Consider the following 20,376-nt stretch of genomic DNA (forward strand, 5'->3'; position numbering starts at 1 on the left):
CTCCTCAGCTGACAGAGGGATGGGAAGTGCTGTAAAAGACTGCTGTAAATCACTTCTAAGGACAGAGCAGATTAATGCTCTACCTAACTCTTGTTGGACAACACCAGATGAGAGAAACAGTCTTTCTTTTTAAAAAACAAAACAAAACCAAAATCCAACAGATTTTGGTGCAACGTCCCTTCGTCCTTCACCTCCCCCAGCTTTTATCCCTCCTTCTCTTCTCCATCCCCTTCCCACTCCTGCTTAACAGAAGGCACTTCTCCTACAGCAGCAGGGTGTAACCAACACCCCGGGCTGCTGCTGTTCACAGCATCACAGAACATCTTCGAGAAACAAGAAAATGCAATTAGCACAACTACGTTCTGAACTCCAGTCACTGCTGCTAACTACCTGCCTAGGAAGTTGGCTGAACGTTCTGCTGTTCCTTTTAAGTCATTATGCCAAATCCATTAATAAATGATAAACCTTTCTCAAGTGCTAAGCATGTGTATGTATGCCTTACAACGCTGCATAATTGCTTCACGTGGTCATGTCAGAGAACTACAGATAATCACCATGCTGTGCATCAAACCTCCCAAACAGACACATAACACATTCATGAATACAGCTTTCAAATCCCACATCATTTTTTATCTTTTTTTTCCCCCTCAAAGCAAACATCCACAAAATCTAGCAGCACACCATGGCTGAATGCACCACAGAACTCAGGGAGACTGACCATGTCATAACCGAGGGGCTGCATGGACCCTCAGGACATCCTGGGTTGGAAGGGGACCTGAAGGACCATGGAGCCCCAGCTCCCTGCTGCAGGCAGGGCTGCCAAAACTAGACCAAGATTCGTTTCCCCCCATCTCCAGATTCTTATCCTTTTTCATTCAGAACTGCTCTGTTTGGGAAAAGTCTCAACATCAGCAAATAAATACAGGCTTTACAATATAAAGGAGTCAATGTTTCGTTAAGTTTAATTTCTTAGATATGCTTATTTCACAGAAATGCAACTCAACACAAAACTCCTTATAATTGGTAGGCTTTTAGACCAAGTAATCCCTTGTCATATGCATCATGGTCCTCACTGACAGCAGGGATACGTAGGCAGTACCTTAGAAAGCCTCTGCAATGCTTTACTTGATATGGACAGCTTGCAGTGAAATAAATCAAGCAAGCCAGCATGCAGGCTGGGGGCAAAGCTGAACGTGCCTGCAGTAACACCATACACCACCAGCACAACCAGCTGCTGCAGTGTAACTTCTCCTTGGCTGTTAATATTCTGTACCCATCAGTAAGTGGTAACTTCTACTGATCATTTTTAAACAACTAGCACAATCTAAATCACCACTCTAGAAACGTACACTGTCCAGATCTCTGTCTCATTCTTTAGCACTGCTTTCCATCTCTTCCATTTCAGCAATTAGATGAAATGATTCATTTTACATTTGGAAAAATCTCAGGTGATGAAAATCTCCAGTACCAAAAGAGGGGTGGCTAGGAGGAACCCAAACCTCTACCTGCCACTTAAATACCCAGGGAATAAGACCCATTTAAAAGCTTTCCCCCTCAGCCTTACTGCAGTTTGAAGGCTTACAGAAGCATGACTACTGCCAACATATTACTGCAGCTCTCTTCATATTCTGCTTGTACTGGATAAAAGGATAGTAGGGTTTTCAAGCAGGAAAAAAAACCCTCTAAATTTCAGAAAGCAAAAATACATAACTACAAATATTTTTACTTAATAGAAGCAACAACTAGGAAGTTCCTATAATTATCAGCACCATCAAATAACAGTTTATTATCATAAGGTTCTCATTTCCAATAAAATAAAAATTAAAATAATAACAAATCACTGAACTGCATCAGACTGGATTGAAGCAAAACAAGATTTGTGGGGGATCAAGCAATGAAAAAAGTCAGGAATGAAAATACCAGATCTTTACCAGATTAATTAAAAATCCAACCCTTCACTCATCCACGGCTGTGGAAAGCTTACCATGGTGAGAGATCTCTTAAAATGTCTAAAGGAAAGAAAATTTCATCCCGTAATGCAACACACTACACTATTAGAACAACAGAGCATCCACCCCCAGAACCACAGAGCACAGTTCATTATCAATTAGCGTATCTTTAACAAGAGGGTCTTTAAATGGGATGTTATTATTCAGCTGCTTCTACCCACAGCTCTGCCAGAGTTCTGTTGTAACTGAAAACAGCAGTCACAGGGAAATTCATTGGCATGGTGTAAAACCGAAGCATTTTCATACATGTGTGCACATATTTCTGTGCTCAGTCTACTTTCTGTAGCATTCTGTGGTCACTGTGGTAGAAGAAAATGGTATCACCTCTATAGAGTGCTAACTTAAGGCACAGCAAGAGGAAATGATATTAATTTGTAATAAGTTATTTCACCAGTAATTTCTATTTAAATTCAGCATGAGATTGTATCTATTGCCATCCCATTCTAGATGTGTTCCACAATATTTACACAATATTGTTCAAAACATGTTAGCGCACCAGTAGAAGCTTAACATGTTCCAAGAAGCAAGACTTAAAAATTAGTATCTTCTAATGTAGACAGGACAAAGGCTGAGGCTCCACAGGATCTGCTTACAGTCACCAACTTTCAACACAGGCATAAGAAACTTGTAAAATTCCATTGAGGGAAAGAGCAGTTGTTACAACAACTTGGAAACAAGTATCTAATCAATGACTGCTTGAACTTAATATGGCAAACCTCAATACCAAATGTTTTTGGTGGTTTCTGTTTGTGTTTTTTTGTTTGTTTGCTTTAAGTCACAGACACGAAGCACTGACAGCACAGACATCCAACACAAACTGTAAGTTTGCTCTGAACTTAGTGTTGCACATAAATTATTTCTTTATACACAGATGGAGCACAAAGTAGAGGATCTACAATCAGATTTTGTGAACCAAGACAACTGCCTGCAGTTTTCCCATCTATTGGCCTTGCCTCTGGTGCATGCATCAAGCATTAAAACTGAGTGGAAGAACTGCCCTACCGGCTTTTTTTGTACAGCGCCATCCAAGAGGTGTGTGTCAGGTAACTACGGCCCCAGGACACAGTTTCATCAGTGGATATAAATGATAGAAAATCACACTGCCCTCCCTCAGCAAGATCTGAGAGCTGAGCCAGCCAAGATTTTAGGTATTTTTTTTCTTTCAAGCTTCCAGCCAACAGAGCCTGCAGGCTGGCACGCCGCTTCCCATAGCCGGCAGTGGTGACGCAGAGCTGGGTGCAGGGCAGGGCCGCCTCCTGGCACAGCCACGGGTCGTGGAGCAACACCTCCTGCTGCCTTCAGCTGCGAGAAAGGACTCCCAGCCAAAAGCAATTAGAAGATTAAATGCCTGCACAAGACGAATACTTCTCAATAGCTCAAATAAGGACTCCCACAGAGCGTGAGAATTTCTTCTGTGAAATCAATGCGAAAGTTACAAAATTTGTCTTTTCTCTGTACTGTGACCTCGATCACAAGATAACTAGACAGTTCAAGGCCAACAGACCACAGGCTCTAAGAGCTAACCAGAACAGCTGTGTGTTCACAGGCACAGCGTTTGCTGCTGTTGTTCTCATCTTACTGTGGTTTCTGTTTCCAGATGACTTACCACATCCAGGCAGACAGAAGAGATGGCTCTGGTGCTGAGTCTTATTCCAGAAGCCAACAGCTCTTGGAGACTTTGTAGCTGCACCCACACGCTCCCCAGCAGAAGCACTTTCTCATCATCTCGTGGCTGGAGAAGTGAGCACCAGCAGGATGCTGCTTCACTAATCCCTAAGAGGGCTGCAGGAAAGGTGATGGTCAAAAGCAAGGCATGCACAGTACATCTGTGAGTTGCCAGCCACTTCTTTTCTGCCCTAAGCAAAACGTGGCACTGTAGGGCTGAATGCCTGGGCACACAGTCTTTGTGAATAAAATGTGGACAACCGTCAGCAGGACAGGCATCAGCAGAACTGCTGAACATTACATAATATCAAGGAACAAAACCCATACCTTCAGAGCATCTTCGTGTATTAAAAGACATCATTTAGACCAATAGATCCTAAGATTTGAAAAGGTAGACACAATCAGCTGGCAGCAAACTCAATTCCCTGGAGACTAAAACAAGAAGGCACTGAGCTGCTAAGTCAGTACACCACTGTTGTCAGAGATGGTAAGCTCAGTCTGACCTGTGTCAACCAGTTACCTTGCTCATGCTAAGGGATTATAACAGAAGGTGCAAATATCTGACACAAAGATACTCAAGAAGATGTGAAAGGCAGAGTGAATTTGGGAAAGGATAGAGATTTCATAGGGCTGTCCTGAAATTAAGAGCTAAACAAGAGTTCTAGCAAGCTCAGAGGGCAAACCTGTCACAGAATGGACTAACAATGCAATGAATTTGTAAAATGCGTGTAGAGAATTTTTAGAATGCCACTGCTGTTTTGTTTGTTTGTTTTTAAATGAGGGTCATCAAATGCTAAAGCAGGTAGTCTGGAGAGGCTGTGTGTCTCCATCCTGGGATGCATTCACCCTTGGATGTTTTCACTAGACAAGAGTGGGCAGGACCTGAATGAGTGCTGAAGCTCAAATTCAACCTACAAATTTAATAACAATCCATACAGAATTTCAGCAAACACAGTGGAGAATAGAATCTTAACATTATGCAGGAAAATTATAGCTCATCATTAAATTGAAGAGATTTCAAATTGTCTCCAGTCCAGAAAGACAGGCTAGAATTAAAAGTTGACTTCACATGTCTTTATATTTTCTCTTTTTTCCACTGTCATCTCATGGGATTTCTCCATACTTTCTTTTTCCTCAATTGTAAAATAGTATTTTCCCTGAGAAACATTTAAAATTATTTAGAAAGGTCTTGAGATTCATCCAGCACAACTGGTTTGTTAACATCAACATTGGTTAGTTGTCTTCTGGAAAAATAAAATCTGTGCTGGCTTATAGATATGGAAAAGAAAAAGAATCAGTGATGAAGGACTAGAGGAAACTGCACGTTTTGTTTCACCTGCTAGATAAAAAGCTAGTTTTATTTCATTTTAAAGCACTTTGTCATATCAGCAAAACAATTGCCCACATATTTGCCCACGTGGTTCATAAGGAACAGTCAACATTAATCTGTGTCAAGTAAGTTCTTCTAAATCCAACATAATAAAAAAGGCCAAGTTATGAAATATCATAGAACAACATTAATTAGAAGCTTCCCATACACTTGCCATCTCACTACAAATCTCTTAACATTTATTTTTAAGGCATATTTTTCTATTCCAAACTAAATGAACAACAAAGTAAAATCCAGTGCAACATTTGATCTGTTGTCCTGGAGTGTAATAAAAAAAAAAACAACCACAGAAGCTGCAAGGAAGCTGGTGAATATAAACACCCACATATGAGCACTGGAGACACATTCTGACACCTTCAGCACTACCTCACAGCAGTTAGCCTTGGGCTGCTCCTCAGCACCAAGCCAAGGGAAGTGCAGGGGCAGAAGCCACTTGTGTGCCAGAGGTTGGCTTCCATATGAAATAAGTTTCATCTACTCATCACTTTGTTTACTATTCTAAACAAGGGCATATTTTTAAGGGCACCAATACGTACAGCCCCTCAGGTTAGAAGTAGTTAGGTTACAAAATAAACTCTTGAACACAAAACTTGATTTATTTTTGTTTCCACTAATGAATACTTACAAGTGCAAGACAAATGGCAGAAAGTGACTGTTTTGATTATGTAAAAGCTGAGAGCACTCTGCTCAACCAGGTTTCACGGCTATTACAACTGTTAGGAACCACACTCCAAGCTGACCATCGCTGAGATCAATACGCCCTTTTATCTACGGCCTCTCTATCACATGGCAGCCAAAGGGCTTTAAAAAAAGCCTTGTGGCAGTGAAAGCAGCTGAAAAAGGGCCACCCCATCCAGACACACAAAAACAGCGTTTAAACAGCATCTGACTGTCCCAAACAGAGCAGAAAACAATCTGACCACAGTAATTTTCTAGGAAGCAGAAGCAGCGTATCACACAGTCTAAGCAGAGGAAACACTGAGCGCTCACACAACGTAATCTTTGTAATCATTTTTCTAACTAGGTAAACATCGATTACTATGAAAAGATGAGCACACATTGAAGGAAACATTTCAGAGCAAATAAGGGAAAAGAATCTAGCACCATTAGGGGAACGAAATAAGAATATGCAGGAGAGTTTATATCCTGTGAAACTTTGGAGGTGATTTAAAATAAACAAATTAAAGGCACAACTCCTCCTATATATCTGAAGGAATTCAAGTTTCTTCTGAAGCCCAGTACGCAGCAGCTCAGTATGCATGTCGGTGGCCCTGAAGAACTGACATCCTCTTCTACTGAGATAGCCACCATTTCACAGTGCTGCCACCAGATCTGATGGGCCCACAGCCTGAGTCATCACAAAGTCATCACAGACTCACAGGACTGCTTGGGTTGGAAGGGACCCGAATGCCCATCCAGTTCCAGCCCCTGCTGCAGGCAGGGATGCTCAGGGCCCCATCCAGCCTGGCCTTGAGCACCTTCAGGGATGGGCATCCACAGCTTCTTCAGACAAAGTAATAAACTTTAATTTTTTTCCTGTGTGACTTCTTATCCCATATGTTATTTCACACTACCCAGGCCTTATGGAACTGAATAGGTGCATTTCAGTCCGAACCGCTTACACATTTAAAAAAGAAATGCAAACAACTTCATTACAAGTGCAATTACCTAAATTAGCAAAGCTGAGATTTTCTACCCAAGGAATGTCATAGTTATTATCTATGATAACAAAGATTTGAAGAATTCAAGATATCTACTGTCAGCCTGGAAAGTTATTTTTAAAGATCACATGTTACTATAAATATTTCCCAGTGGTTTACTTCAACTGTAACATAAGTTGGCCCTAAGGAGTGGAAAATTAAGTGCCCATTAAGTCAGGATTCCTCCAGAAATCGGAATAAAAATACCACCATTTGATTCTCTAAAAATATCTACATAAAAAGCACAAAGGGCCTTATTTAAATGCCATTCCCTTGGGGTGCTCAGAGTGGTACCAAGGGCAGATTCTCAGCTACCCAAGCTTAGATTCTCTCACTCTCCTCATGAAATACAGATAACTTTCCACAAATAAGAAAAAGAGAATTATTAGGGTCTTTTGCCACAGCCCCTGCTTACTTTATCTGTTCACCTACTGGAGCTTTACTTACTGGCATTCCTCTGCTCCACTCATGGCAGTATGCACTAAGTTTTAGGAACTGAAGTAAGAATTTTAAAACCACTGTGAATGGAGTTTCTAATGCCCCTAAATACAAAATAAATACTGAGCACTTGAATTAGCAATTGACTTCAACATGACCTAGGAAACAGGGAAAAAAGCAAATGTTAACCAGTTTCAAATTAAAATTGAATTTAGTTTTAAGCAAGCTGGTTATCCCTTCTCAAGGAAATTATTCTATGATTCAATTAAAGTTTAATTAAAGTATACACTGACATGTAAATGAAATTGTTATCTTCAGATTTTTTTTCCTGCAAAGCAAGCATACAGGTGGAGAACAACATTACTAAATAAATGCTACTACAGATGCAGAGGACTTCCCAGAACGGGTGTGAATGAGGACAGCAGGAAGTGACTCCTCATTACTTTACACTCAGGCAAGTAAAGCAAGCTCCTGCTGCATCCAACGGTTACTCATGATGAACCAAAGAAATGAACAGAACTTAAGTCTCATGTTTCTGATAGACTTCAGACAACTCACAGGCACTATATTATTCACAGTGAGAACAAAATACCAAAGGAATGTAGTTGTTTCTCACAGTCAGTTCATGCACAGAGACATGCAAAACGCTCTGACCTCAGGGGGAGTTAGTTCCAGGAACCTGGCAGACAAAATCAGGCATAGCAGAGAGGTGAGCAGAGCTGGCACATGGCAAGTAGTACAGATTGATGGGATAGGAGGAGAAAGAGCTGAAACTTAACCTAGAAGAGATACGTCATTTTAACACAGCAGGTCAGAAAGCAGCTCCTCAGGTCACATACCTGAACATTAACAAGTGTGGGGCTCTGTTCTTATTTCAAAAGATAATACAGTGCATCTGTAATGAATCTGAAAAGATGCATTAAATTCTGTGATTTTATCCATTTATTCTACAACATGTATCCTCTCCACTTCTCTCCACACATTTTATTTCTATGCAGGAATTGTACAAGATTATTCTTCACAGTCAAATGAAAAAGTAGGCAATACTAATTCTACTCCCTAGTTTTTTCTTGGCTGTTCTCTCATTCAGAATAATTATTTGTTCACTGTAAATACGGAGGAAAGGAAATGCAAATATTTAATTTATAAGGCATCTAAATGTGCATATGGTTAATTATTAATCTAATTTCAAATAGTATAAATGGACCCACTCCATCAAATTTCACCAGCAGCCAATTGTTCCCTTCAGCTATTAAAACACTGCATATCTGAGTTATGAGCTAGGTAACTTCTTTCTATAAAAAGGACCAGAAATTGAGATTTTCCTATATATAGATACCTCTTCACACAGGGACTACAAGATTCACTTTTCAATTAGTTCTGATCTTTCAATCAAAACCTCCAGGAAAGAGAGTTACTCTCCAGCAGACAAGTTGTATGCAGCTAGGAAGAGGGGTTACACTGAAATAATTAAAAACAATGAAAAATTAATTAGTGAGGAGTTTTCTCCTAAAAGGAGAGAGCACAGGCCAAAACACAGCTTTATCACACTAGTGGGCTATGCTTAGGGTTCAAACACAGAGATGCCATGCATTCTGAAAGTCAGAAAAATGCCCTTAAGGGGCTGGAGCAGATGCATAGGTCCAGACATTCTCCCTGAAGGGGTCCATTTCTTGCAAGATCCATTTGGCCTGATTTTCTGCTTTCCAGCACCGTGTGTTTTCTTGCAGTACCCGTGTCAGTGTCAGCCCTATGGAGGTTCACAGTCACGTGCCATGTGAACAGGGCTGCTCAAGCTGAACAAGCACTGAAAGAAACGCACCAACACAAGCCCAAAGCAAACAGCTAGCATGTATTTCATGTAGCTAGCATGACATTTATTTATAAAGACAACGTGAAACATAATGCCATACAGTAGAAAAGAATACTCCTGAAAATTGCATACAACGTTTCTGTCACGAGAGTAATGTTAGTAAAGCTGAAAGCAGCCCTGGCCACTCATCGTAAGGACCAAAAATAACAAAGATTATCTAAGAATCAGAGAACAATTTAGGCTGGAAAGGCCCTGTGGGAGCCACCCGGTCCCACTCTTGGTCTCAGCACCAAGTTGAAGCTCTCGTCGCAGCGCCAATTCCGCTTCCCGACGATGGAGGCTCCGCAGCTCGCGAACGCCGGCCGCCACCAGGGGGCGCTGCAGCAACGCGGCGGGCGGGGCGGGGTGCGCGGTCGCGGCGCGGAGATGCGCATCGCCTGCACGCTGCTAACGGCGCGGCCACGGGCACTCCTCCTGCCTTTGTTAAACCACATTCACGTAGCACACAGCATGAGTAACAGCAGCTTCAGACAGAAAATTATCCGGATTTCCCCCCATTTCTAACCTCGGCGATAACGTTTAGGTATCTCACAGATGATGCGAATAAAGTACAGGAAAAACTACGACACTCCCCATCTCAAGCAACTGAAGCACACAAATTAAAATGTTGTACCAGTATCTAAACGTTTGGGAATGTGGTAGCAAAGCACACAGCTCACAGCCAGGTAGCTAAGCTTCTTCATACCATGAATGAGGAACAGATGTCTCAGCCTATAGTTCACAAAAGCCAGAAGTTAACGAGACATGGTGAAGAAAAACACACATCTGAGATCCAACAATTTAAGCCTTTTGCTGGTTTGATGGGTGATGTAACTGCAGAATGGGACAACATTGCCACCAACAGCAAAATCCATCATCCCTCCTCCCAGCCCCAGCTAGTGTCACAGAGATACCAGCCTGGCTGAGCTGAGATGAAGACTAACAACATCCTATTTTGCCATTTCAGTTATAGCTGATTCACAATGCAGCTCATTGCTTTGTGACAGCAGAAAGGGAGATACAAATAAAACCCGTGAGGCTGTACCTAAAAGCAACCAGGCTTGCATACAAGTCCTGCAGTGCCAGTGTTGGGCTTATATATCAATGCCTCGCAGCGTCATGTGTACGTATGTCCATGTACATACACTGCATTTCTTTCCATAGAGTAAAGTACGTACATGATTGGGTTTTTTGGTCGGTGTGGGTGTTGTATTTTGCAGAGGGAGCACCTCTCCCTCAGATCAGTGACTGGAAGGACAGACCAAGACCAGGGGCTGCAGACTTTGGTGAAGCACTCTCCTGGAGAGGACTCAGACCTTCAGTCCCACTTCTTGCAGTGGGTTCTGGTCACCAAGTTACAGCCCGTGCTGGGGGAAGGACACTCTCTCCTTCACACCATTTTTAACACTTCGCAAATTAGAATACAAGTTTCCTTGCACTAGAGAGTCAGCAGACAAAATGGCACAGCGACTAAGGGCTAATGGAGAAAGGACATATTTGACACTTGGCACATTCTAAGCACAGCTGCCTGTCACATTTGAAGTGTAAACACTGCAAACTTAGTAAACACTCTTGTGGCTCTTTTCATTAAGAAAAATATACGGCTTCACAAAAGATGGAGCACGTTCACTCCCACAGAGTAATTTAATCTGTCCAAAAGGAAACAATAATTACTTTGTACTTAAAATGCTGATAAATAAAAGATCAAAGCCACACACAGATGGTCAGAAGTAGAAAGCTACAGAGAAATCTAATGTCAGATTCCAATGGAGATGCAGACAGGGCTTTCCCATTTGCCAGCAACATGAGGCCTCCACGTAATGATGCCTGCAATACGCCACGTCCTGCTCAAAGCCACACCCAGAACACACAGAGACACAAAAGTGAAGACAGTCCAGATTTCCTAAAATACAACTGCTACCAAGGTTGTAGATGCTTCAGAGTCCAAATGAATGACCATTAATGACCATTACCAACTGACTGAAAGGAACATGGGGTTTCTGACTTTTTTAATGCTAACAACTGGGCTACTGATAACAAGCAAAAAAAAGATCTGTAATACTTACTTCAGAGAATCTGTTCCCGTTTCAGTCCAACTGTATCCTGAAGTTACTTCTACTAACCATTGTTTTCTTACTATTAATCCTGTTTTCTCAGAAGGTTCTACAAGATGACCCAAATGCGACCTAAGAAAGAAAAGCAAACAATGTAATTCACAAAATGAGAGTTCAAGCAATTCACAGTTTGTTTAGTGCCATAAACTGCTTGTGCAGAAATATCTAACCACATATTTTGTCTCTTTTCAAATACAATAGCATGTTAGCATGATACAGTGTAATTATTAAATGAATGCCAAATCCTCAAAGAGAAAAAGGAAAAAAATGTGGAAAGTGCCATTTCTAACAATGTAGAAATGTATTATCACAACAAAGTGTTCCTACACAGTCAAAGGTAAAAGAATTTGTCAGCTCCTGCAAATATTTTTACATGTTTTGTACACTCAGTTTGGATCAGATCAACCCACATCCTCTGCAATTAAAGAAAACAAAAGGAGAAACACAAAGCTACCCTCACGCTCTTAGCAGTATTCTCTCATTTTTATTCATGGCTGTAAGCTTTCATTTTGCTTTATTGTTAAGAGTATAATGTCATCTGTAGTTCTATTGTGGAGAACTGCACTCGATGACACAAGTCATCCCGTCTTCCTATGCATATTTCAACCTTGAAACAGCAGAAGAATGGTTCAGTAGGTCTCCTCTTACCAACATCCTGCAGGTGCACAGGACAAAAGACGTCTGTAGAGCCATCACCTCCATTAGCTCTACATTGCAAACGAAGCTCTCTCAGCAAAATTAAACAAACAGAAACATTTAAACCTGCACTGAAAACAAAGTAGTGCTATCAGGTTTTCTTCACCTGTAGGCCAAGCCACAAAACACAAGGCAGGGAACTACTTTTCTCACAAACAGCAGCACACCCTGTGCCCATAGCTCTGAGCACAGCACAAGGATCAGGAACAAGGGCTGCCATTCCTCCAGCCCATGCAGAGCAGGATCTCCCCAGGAATCAGCACGAAGAGCACTATCAAGCAACTTAGTTTCCTTCAGCAGTTTCGGAGCAAAGTACTTGCTGCCCTATCTGCTTACATATGAAAAAGAAATGAAATTACAGATCCACATACAACTTGATGGAAGCAAGCTTTTGGTGCACAAAGGTGTGAACTAATCCAAAAACTGCCCTTGTCTAAAGCCTAGGAAACTACAGCAGCCACAAAGACTAGAGAAAAATAAAGGCCTTGCAGGCCTCGGAACTTGCAAGGACACAGGGACAGGATAAATCTCTTCCAATCAGTGCAAAAGTACCAGTCATGCATTAATGTTTTATTTCCATGCCAATGGTTTTGTTTACAGAACCAGAAAAGTCAGAGTAGAAACCAAAAGGTAGGGGCTTGGGTGGGAGTATGAAGTACTGCACACTATAAATACAGTGTTAAATATAAATAGTGTTACTTCCAGAACTGCCATCTGAGCAAACAATCTTCCATGATATGCAGTGCCTCAGAGGGGTGATGCATGTCTACAGCCCCAAGCCTGGAGCAGAAGCAGGTTATTTTAACTAAAACTCAGGTACTCCAACATTCTGGAGGTCTCTGGATAACCAGCCAGCTGTAGACAAATCAGACCATGGGAGCCTGACACGCCGCCCTAAACTGATGAGGAACATTTCTTGGGAAGCTTATCGTTACCAACAGAGCAAAGAATGGGGCTTTGAATTTGCATATGCGGTAGCGATGCAAATACCACATCAATTTACCCAAGCAATAACAAATGTTTCCATAGAGCTTGGCAAATCACAGAGAAGGCTCCCAAACAACATAGGAATCGCAGGTAAAATGCACAGCACCAGCTGTCTGATATCAGGCCTGATTAAACAAACTAACAAACAAAAAGACGTGACCTTATTTCTTCCCTATATCAAATCATCTGCCATTTTACTAGGTTTAGAAATTGGAACCACGTGTCACATAGAAGCGTTGTTATATTTGCTGACTAAAAGTGCATTTGAAAGGAAAGTAAAGCAAGTAAGCTTGGCACTAAAAAATTAACCCAACGTTTTTCAATGTTCAGACCTGCACAACAGAGGTTACGAAAGATTGGTGTAAATGCAGCTCACATCCAGTCTACCTTTCAGATACCAGTACACGTTTTACCTTCAAAGTACAAGAAGAAAGTTTGTCAAAGGCTAATGACTATATAATAAAACTGCCCAAGGCCATAACAGCTCGCGGAACCCCAACCACATCAAGAGGAATGTAAGCACAGTCTCTGGAAACAGAGTAAAAATCATAAGGACTGAAGCAATGGCCTCAAGCACTGAACACAACCTAGGCTGTGATGACTACACACCTTTTCTCAAACTGCCACCTGGACATCAGCACTGGGGCCTCCCTCATTGGTCACCAACCATGAGCTTAGCCCAAACCACAAAGCCCTTGGGCACCTGCCCTGGGACCACATGGATGGCACTTGTACAGAGTGTGCCAGGGACCCAGCAGAAAGCAGAGCCTGGGATAGCCTGCAACTTCTGAATGAACAGGCATTTTGCAAATTGATTTTGTGAATCCTTTAATCAAACCCACATTACACAGATACACTTCTAATGTCAATTGTCTGTGTGTTTGAAGAAAATCCTTAGCAATCCTACAAAATAATTCAAGAATCGGCAAATTTGTTTGGTGGCAATCAAGATCTATGTCAAACTTCCTACAGCTCTACAGTGATCTCCATACCTCTTTATATCCACAGAAATATTTACAAATGTACAACAAACAGTTGTACCAGTAGGGAAGAAAGTGGGAAAATGTACAAGAAATCACTGCCCCAAACTTCTGCATTGCATCTAACTGAAACCAAATGCAATTATACTGGGGATGGAGGCCACCCAAAAACAAATTAAACAACCCCTCTCCCTCCACTAAAAATCTTTCAGAAGCGATGTCAGATGCCACACAAACGATTTGGCTAAGCTGCTGGCCCTGCAATCCTCTCCAACAGAACAGCTCCAAGACCCATCTGACAGGCTGCCCGCAAGCTCTGCCAGGGCATACACAAACCATTTGGTGGAGAGCAAAGTGTTCCTGGGGTGTGTTAGGTTACAGAGTGACACGAGACAGCCACTGCCTGGCCATCTTCCTCTCTGCAATAGATCTACACTGGAAGGAGGTGCTGAGGAGACACCAGGAGCACTGCTGGAAGTGTGAGCAGACGTTTCGGACACCTGTACACACAAAAACAAACAGGTAGGGGTTTAACAGCTTTCGCTTCACATCTTCAACCACATCAAAGCTGTCTCATGCATTTCATGCTCTCGATAGCACCGAGGACTGGACAAGTGGTTGTCAGGCCCAGTTAGTTCCCATAGCATCCACTCAGCAATGATGAAATGCAGTATTTTACCGAGTCTGAGATACGACAAGGATGAACCATCAGAGAATACAGTAAACAAATGCCTTTCAGTGAACAAAATACTGAGAAAAATAAAGCAATGTATTTTTTCTCCATCCCAGTCCTCCGTTTCAGCAGCAATAGGCAGAAAATTCTTCAAGAACTTTCACTCACAGTAATTTTGCCATGACAGCTCAAGGTCAGGAATTAACACAGAGCAGGAAGAACTTGTTGCAGTGCACATGTGGTTACATCCCAGCAACCTCCAACTTCCACACACTGCACAGCTCAGCCCAAATTTAAAATCCAATTGAAAGCCTGAATCTGAAAAAATTGTCTCCTGATACTGCAAAGCAATAGAAGCACACAGAAGGATCATCCTATGCCTTTCTTCACTTCAACAGGGGAGAACATTTCTGCATCTCTTAAAGGTGGCTATTATTAATGCACCAATATCAAGATGAAATATTTTAATTGATAATTTTACACACAGCAATGTTTTGCTTTACATGCTCCACTTTAATCCTTGCTTATAGTTGGTCAAAAACAATACCAAAGCCAAAAAAGCCTCAGCCTGTTCTGAACTACCTCACTTCACAATCCAAAACAACTGATTGCTCTATGAAGCCCACTTATCTCACAGAAAATCTTCATGAGCAAACCAAAATAGGCATATAGCTGCAAGCTCTCATCACATAAAAATAGCCACAGAAAATAATAACACAAAATAAAACAAGCAGAGACAGAAACTACAGGATACCAAGGTGTAAGCCAAATGAGTTGCATAAGAGATCTGTGTCAGAACTACAGGTCAATTACAGCCATGATCTATTTTGCTTTTCTTAATATGGACAGAACAAAGACCACAAAGCATTTTCATGAGTAACTTTAAAAAATGTGGGGCACTGTTCCTCTGTAAGTTAAATGTATAACACTAGCAATGTGATCTGAAGCTAAATTCAGTTACCTATCTTCATTAAACAGAACCAGCTATCACGGTTCTGTTTCTCCAGGGGGTGGTTCAGAGCAGAGCTCTGTACCCAGCAGCAGTGACTCACTCTTAGAAGCAGCCCCATGCTCACTTTACTCACAGCCTCAGCATGCTATGGCTCACCACTGTGAAATTCCCTTTGGTATCCAACTGTGTAAGGTGATCCATCCCGATGGCACTCAGGGCTACGGAACCCAGTAACCCCACTATGCATTCTGGTTTAGAACTAGACAAGACGGAAGGACAATCTTTAGCCCTTCCAATAAAGACAATAAAACAATCAAAAGACGCAGAGTTTTTATTGGCACTGAGAAATGAAAGGCGTTCAGCTAAAGGAGAAAAGGACAGCAACTTTCAAATGGCAATTTAGGATCAACAAACAAGAGCCTAAGCAAACAAACAAACCAAAATCCAATCACTTAAAAAAATTCCAAGAATGATTCAAGTGTTTCTCTTCTGCTCTGCCACCTTGAAACGAAATGCCTCTGGGCAAAGCAGAAGTGGAACACCTCACTTAACAAAAAAAACTCTGGCAGATACAGAGTTCTTCCCTCTGTCTCTGTTAGCCAATCTACCATCCTCTGAATCTGAGAGCAGCACAGTGAAATCAAGCACAGTCTCTGTATGAGGGGAAGACCCTGCAGACACACTCAGTGTTGGAGAGGGCTGGATGGTGTTGATAACAGCAATTGCAGAATACACAGCATCCTTGGAGAGATTCTGGGCATGAGAGTGTGTCAGATGTGAGGGTGCTCGGGAGCTCAAATCACAACGTTCCAGGTTGCAGATGACCACAAAATAAAAACAATAGCGTTCTTTTCATTTCTGATGACTCACAAACAAGTGCTTAGATTTGCTTTATATTGATTCATAAACAGAATCAATTGAGTAACGTTTTCCAGCTCATTTCCACTTCCAGTTCAGAGTAGGGCACAAGTGATTACTCAGCTGGTTGTTTCTGTGGCTGCAAAGTTGGTGACAAAGAACAAATCATTTGGTTTGAACAGATCCATTTGTAATGATCCATATATGCAAGCTCTTCTACCTCCTGTCAGAGCCACCACTCACTAACATCCCCAAGTGATGCTGTATTTCATTCCAGTTCTCTGTATGTGCTGTATGGAAGTGAAGAGTTGGAAACTGCATCTTGAAGATGTCCTGACAAAGCATTTTGTCACAATTTTGGATGTGGCCTTTCTAGGTAATGCATTTTCTTCTCACTGCTGTCTCGTAGATGCAGACGCACTCCAAAACAAATCTTAGTGCTCCCATCCAAAAGTCACCAAATCAATAAATATTTCTTTGCATTTTACACAGAGAAACTAAAGATGGAGCCCTCACCTTGGTTCTGCAGAGATCTTGTGGCAGTAAGTCAGCTACTTGAAAACACTAAGAAAAGGACAACTCTTGGCTGCTGCTTCCTGTGATCTTCTCCATGCAGCCTGTTTTCTTCAGTACTTGCAGACGCCGGAGTTTCGTTTCCCAGTTCCACTGGTAAATGCCTAATATGGTGAAGCCATGCAAATTTACTGCTGTTTACTTCCCAAATTCCCCCTTTTTAAGTGTGCATTTTACATAAATGAGAGCCCATTAGCAGAGTTAAATAGTGAGGCTAAACAATGCATGTTTCAGTAGCTGATTGTTACAAAGCATTTTGTGAAGCTACTTTCCACTTCGCTCCCAATGCCAGCTTTAAAGGCTTTGTTCTTGATGACTAAAACAACCTCCTAAGAGTGGATTGCAACAGATTCTGAACGAACACAGCACAGTCAAATTAAATGTACTCCAAAGACATCCTGCAGCAGTCCAACCTGCTGCTTAATTCCATATATTACTCCACGATAAATATCAACAGTGATCATTTCATCACCAACACATGCAGTGAGTATTACTTGAACTAAAAGTCATCACTAAAAACACTTGTGTTGAAGGAGAAAAAATTCCAGCATGTAACAAATGCAGTTTACCTTCAGCTACCTCCAGCACTTGAAAGCAAACCTACAAAGCTCTCGAGGTTAATGAAATGCTGTGTTTCCATTTGCTCTTGCTCTCACTCACTCCTCTTTCAGGTAGAGAGACTTCACCTGTCTCGTACTCTGGTGCCAAACTCAGAGCACCAAAGGAGTTGCACATTACATGCCAGAATACACAGACTTGGTTCTCAGTGTATGTACAGAAATACTCCAAGAACCTCAGCTGTGCTACAGAACTGAAAGAGGAACCTGGGAGCAGGATGAGCAGGGGCTGAAGAAAGCCATGTTCCATTCAGCACTGCTCACCAGCAAACCCACAGGCACTTAAATGACAGGAACACTGGCAGAACTGAACAGAAAACTACAGCATGCCAGAATACAAGTTTCAGTTTCTGGCTTAATTCTTCCATTTTCTCTGAGACTTGGAAATGACGGCAGCTTTATGATCCCCCCTTTTCCTTCTCTTCTTTATGAATGAATTTAAGATGGGTCCATACAATGGCAATCAGTGAACAATCTACAACATGAAATGAATCCGTGAGTGACCCCGAGATCCAATTTTCTAAGACAAATTAAGACAATCATTTTTACAGGCTCTAATACAAACCTCTGCATTGCTATCTTTGTTTATAGCAGATTCTTTTATCTATTAACTATGTTTTTGCAATGCAGGATATATTCGCAGGCTGCCTCCCAAAACCTATTTCCATAGAAGATCTAATCTCAATCAACTGCTACATCCATTCTCTAACACTAAAAGTGTGTGACTACCAAAGACCTCTATGCCTTAGAGCTGACAAATAGAATCACCAACTTAGTTTAAAAAATAACAGAATAGTAACTCTGCCCCTCCCCTAATATTAATTAATGGGTCAGGTTTGTTTCTGAAAGTTAGGAAGTACCAAACACAGGAAGAACACAAGCATGCTGATACCTGGCTCTGCTCACAGCAGGTTGTTTGTTTCCTATTTTACTGCAGAAAAAGAAATCTAACAACTTGAGCATGAGGTTACACAGTAAGATATTATCAAAGGGCCCCAAATGTGAGATGTCTAGAAGCAAGTGAAGACCAAAACAACCCTTCTCTTATCAACAGTTCAAACCTAGATTGGGTTCAGAAAGTCAGTTTTGAAAACAGTGATAACGTTTTCCACTGTTTGTAGCTATGTTACCAAGAATTACAAAATATTTGGTACAAAAAGAAAGCAAAAACCCTTCATTTTCATCAGTTGCAAGGCTCAGCACAGTAACATGTACTACACAGCATTTTTCAGATTCCTTCATTAATGAAGTTTCAGTAGGTCAAAGCCTGACCTTTTCCTACAGACCTACTTCTCACCAAAGAAAAAGCATGCCCTTCAGTGCATGGCCTGTGCATCTGCACAGACAGCTGAGCAGCTCTGACCCCGTGTGATGGAAACACTGGCACAGAGCAGAAGCACTCAGGGAATCCTTTGCAAAGAGAGCGACCTGCTTGGCAGGGCTCCACCACAGGTGAATTACAACTGTAGATACTGTGGGATAAAAACAGCATTAAGCAGGTCAAGAACAATCCTATATTCAATACGATCCAATTGCAAAGTAATTCCTGATGCTGAGATGAACCACAAAGAGCAAGGTGGAAAGAATAAAAGACAGCATTCTTAAATTTCTATATAACAGCTCCAAAACCACAAGGGTGAAGAGGAGCCCGAGGAGGGCTGGACTGAAAGCAAATGCTGAGAGCTGCTCCCACAGGCAAGGTGTGGAGGAGTATAATGGTTCCACTATAACAAAAATAGCACCACCACACTTGGTAACGAAATCTTGCTCTTGGTACAAGTCTTACGAAAAGACCTGAACATTTCCCTTAATGCCTTTCAAGTTCTCTCCCATGACAAATCAGAAAGCAAACGTGGAAGTCCCCCCATAACCCAGTCTTATTTCTCATAAGTACATCGCAGGGAGCAAAGAGGACCACAGAAAGCAGAAAATCACACAACGCTTACACCATTTCATTTGCTGCTGCATCCCAAGAAGTCTTTCTTGGGGTAAACCAAACCCATTCATCATTAAACACAGAGGCGTGGGCTCAAAGCGTCAGGAATGCTCTGATTTCTGAAGACTACCCAGCTTTCAGGAAGACTGTAATTACATATGTACATCTCTTTATTACTCCACAGACAGAGTTAAAACATAGCAGAAGCATCAAGTGACGTTCCAGGTCAACAATGTCCATTAAATTAATGAAGCAGCATCGTAATATTTGGTTTATATTAGGTCTGGCTTTGAGACCCTTATTTCATTTCATTTTCACCACCTTCTGAAAATAATATTAAAGAAAAAAAAGAATCACCTTAATCGGCCTTAAAGAAAAAAAAAGAATGACCTTAAAAAGAACATAACAAAGGGACACTACAGTGATGCGCTGCAGTGAGAAACAAAGGCCATGAGCACTTTGCCTTCCCACACCTCTACCTAGAAGTCCACTGGAAAAGGAATAATAGAGGAATATAGATATAAATAGAGGGGGAGTCATCAGTCACGTTTCTTTTCCCTTTACAACAGTATAATAAATATTCTATCTTTTAATATCATGTTTTAAAAAGACTCCAGTCTGTACTACAGTCTGCACAGTCTTTTTACAAATAATTCCTCCCGTACAAAAATATTTTTTTAATATCAGAAGGGAGATTTTCTTTCACCAAAGGCATTGTCATGGAGAGCAGGCGAAGTCAGGCTGTGCATCAGCTGGCACAGCTCATCATATGGGGTGACGTACATGTCGTTGTTTTTTACTAACTGAGGTCACGTAAAAGTACATCTACAGCTTTTCCACTGTAATTCAAAACGCATAATGTTTCTCTGCCATACATTTCAACTGCCTTAGCAGCAGGAAAGTAATTTTCAATTAGCTGTTTGCATTCATCTTAGA

The 20,376-nt window shown here is 41.5% G+C and overlaps 1 protein-coding gene across 9 annotated transcripts in view; it reads right to left on the bottom strand.

Annotated features, from left to right (window-relative positions):
* The window catches only part of PIK3CB (phosphatidylinositol-4,5-bisphosphate 3-kinase catalytic subunit beta), an 89,985-nt gene that overhangs the window by 37,837 nt on the left and 31,772 nt on the right, over positions 1-20,376 (bottom strand). For 7 of the 9 annotated variants that reach the window (XM_090147193.1, XM_090147199.1, XM_031596423.2 and 4 more), the window contains 2 exons: positions 11,121-11,240; positions 3,616-3,791 (listed from right to left, as the gene is read on the bottom strand). The gene's annotated coding sequence lies outside the window, so the exon portion shown is untranslated. The remainder of the gene's footprint in view (positions 1-3,615; positions 3,792-11,120; positions 11,241-20,376) is intronic. The other 2 variants (XM_090147195.1, XM_031596424.2) reach the window with 1 other exon arrangement.

The sequence above is a fragment of the Phasianus colchicus genome, chromosome 10 (assembly GCF_987193195.1).
Source record: "Phasianus colchicus chromosome 10, bPhaCol1.hap1.1, whole genome shotgun sequence".
Taxonomy (NCBI): domain Eukaryota; kingdom Metazoa; phylum Chordata; class Aves; order Galliformes; family Phasianidae; genus Phasianus; species Phasianus colchicus.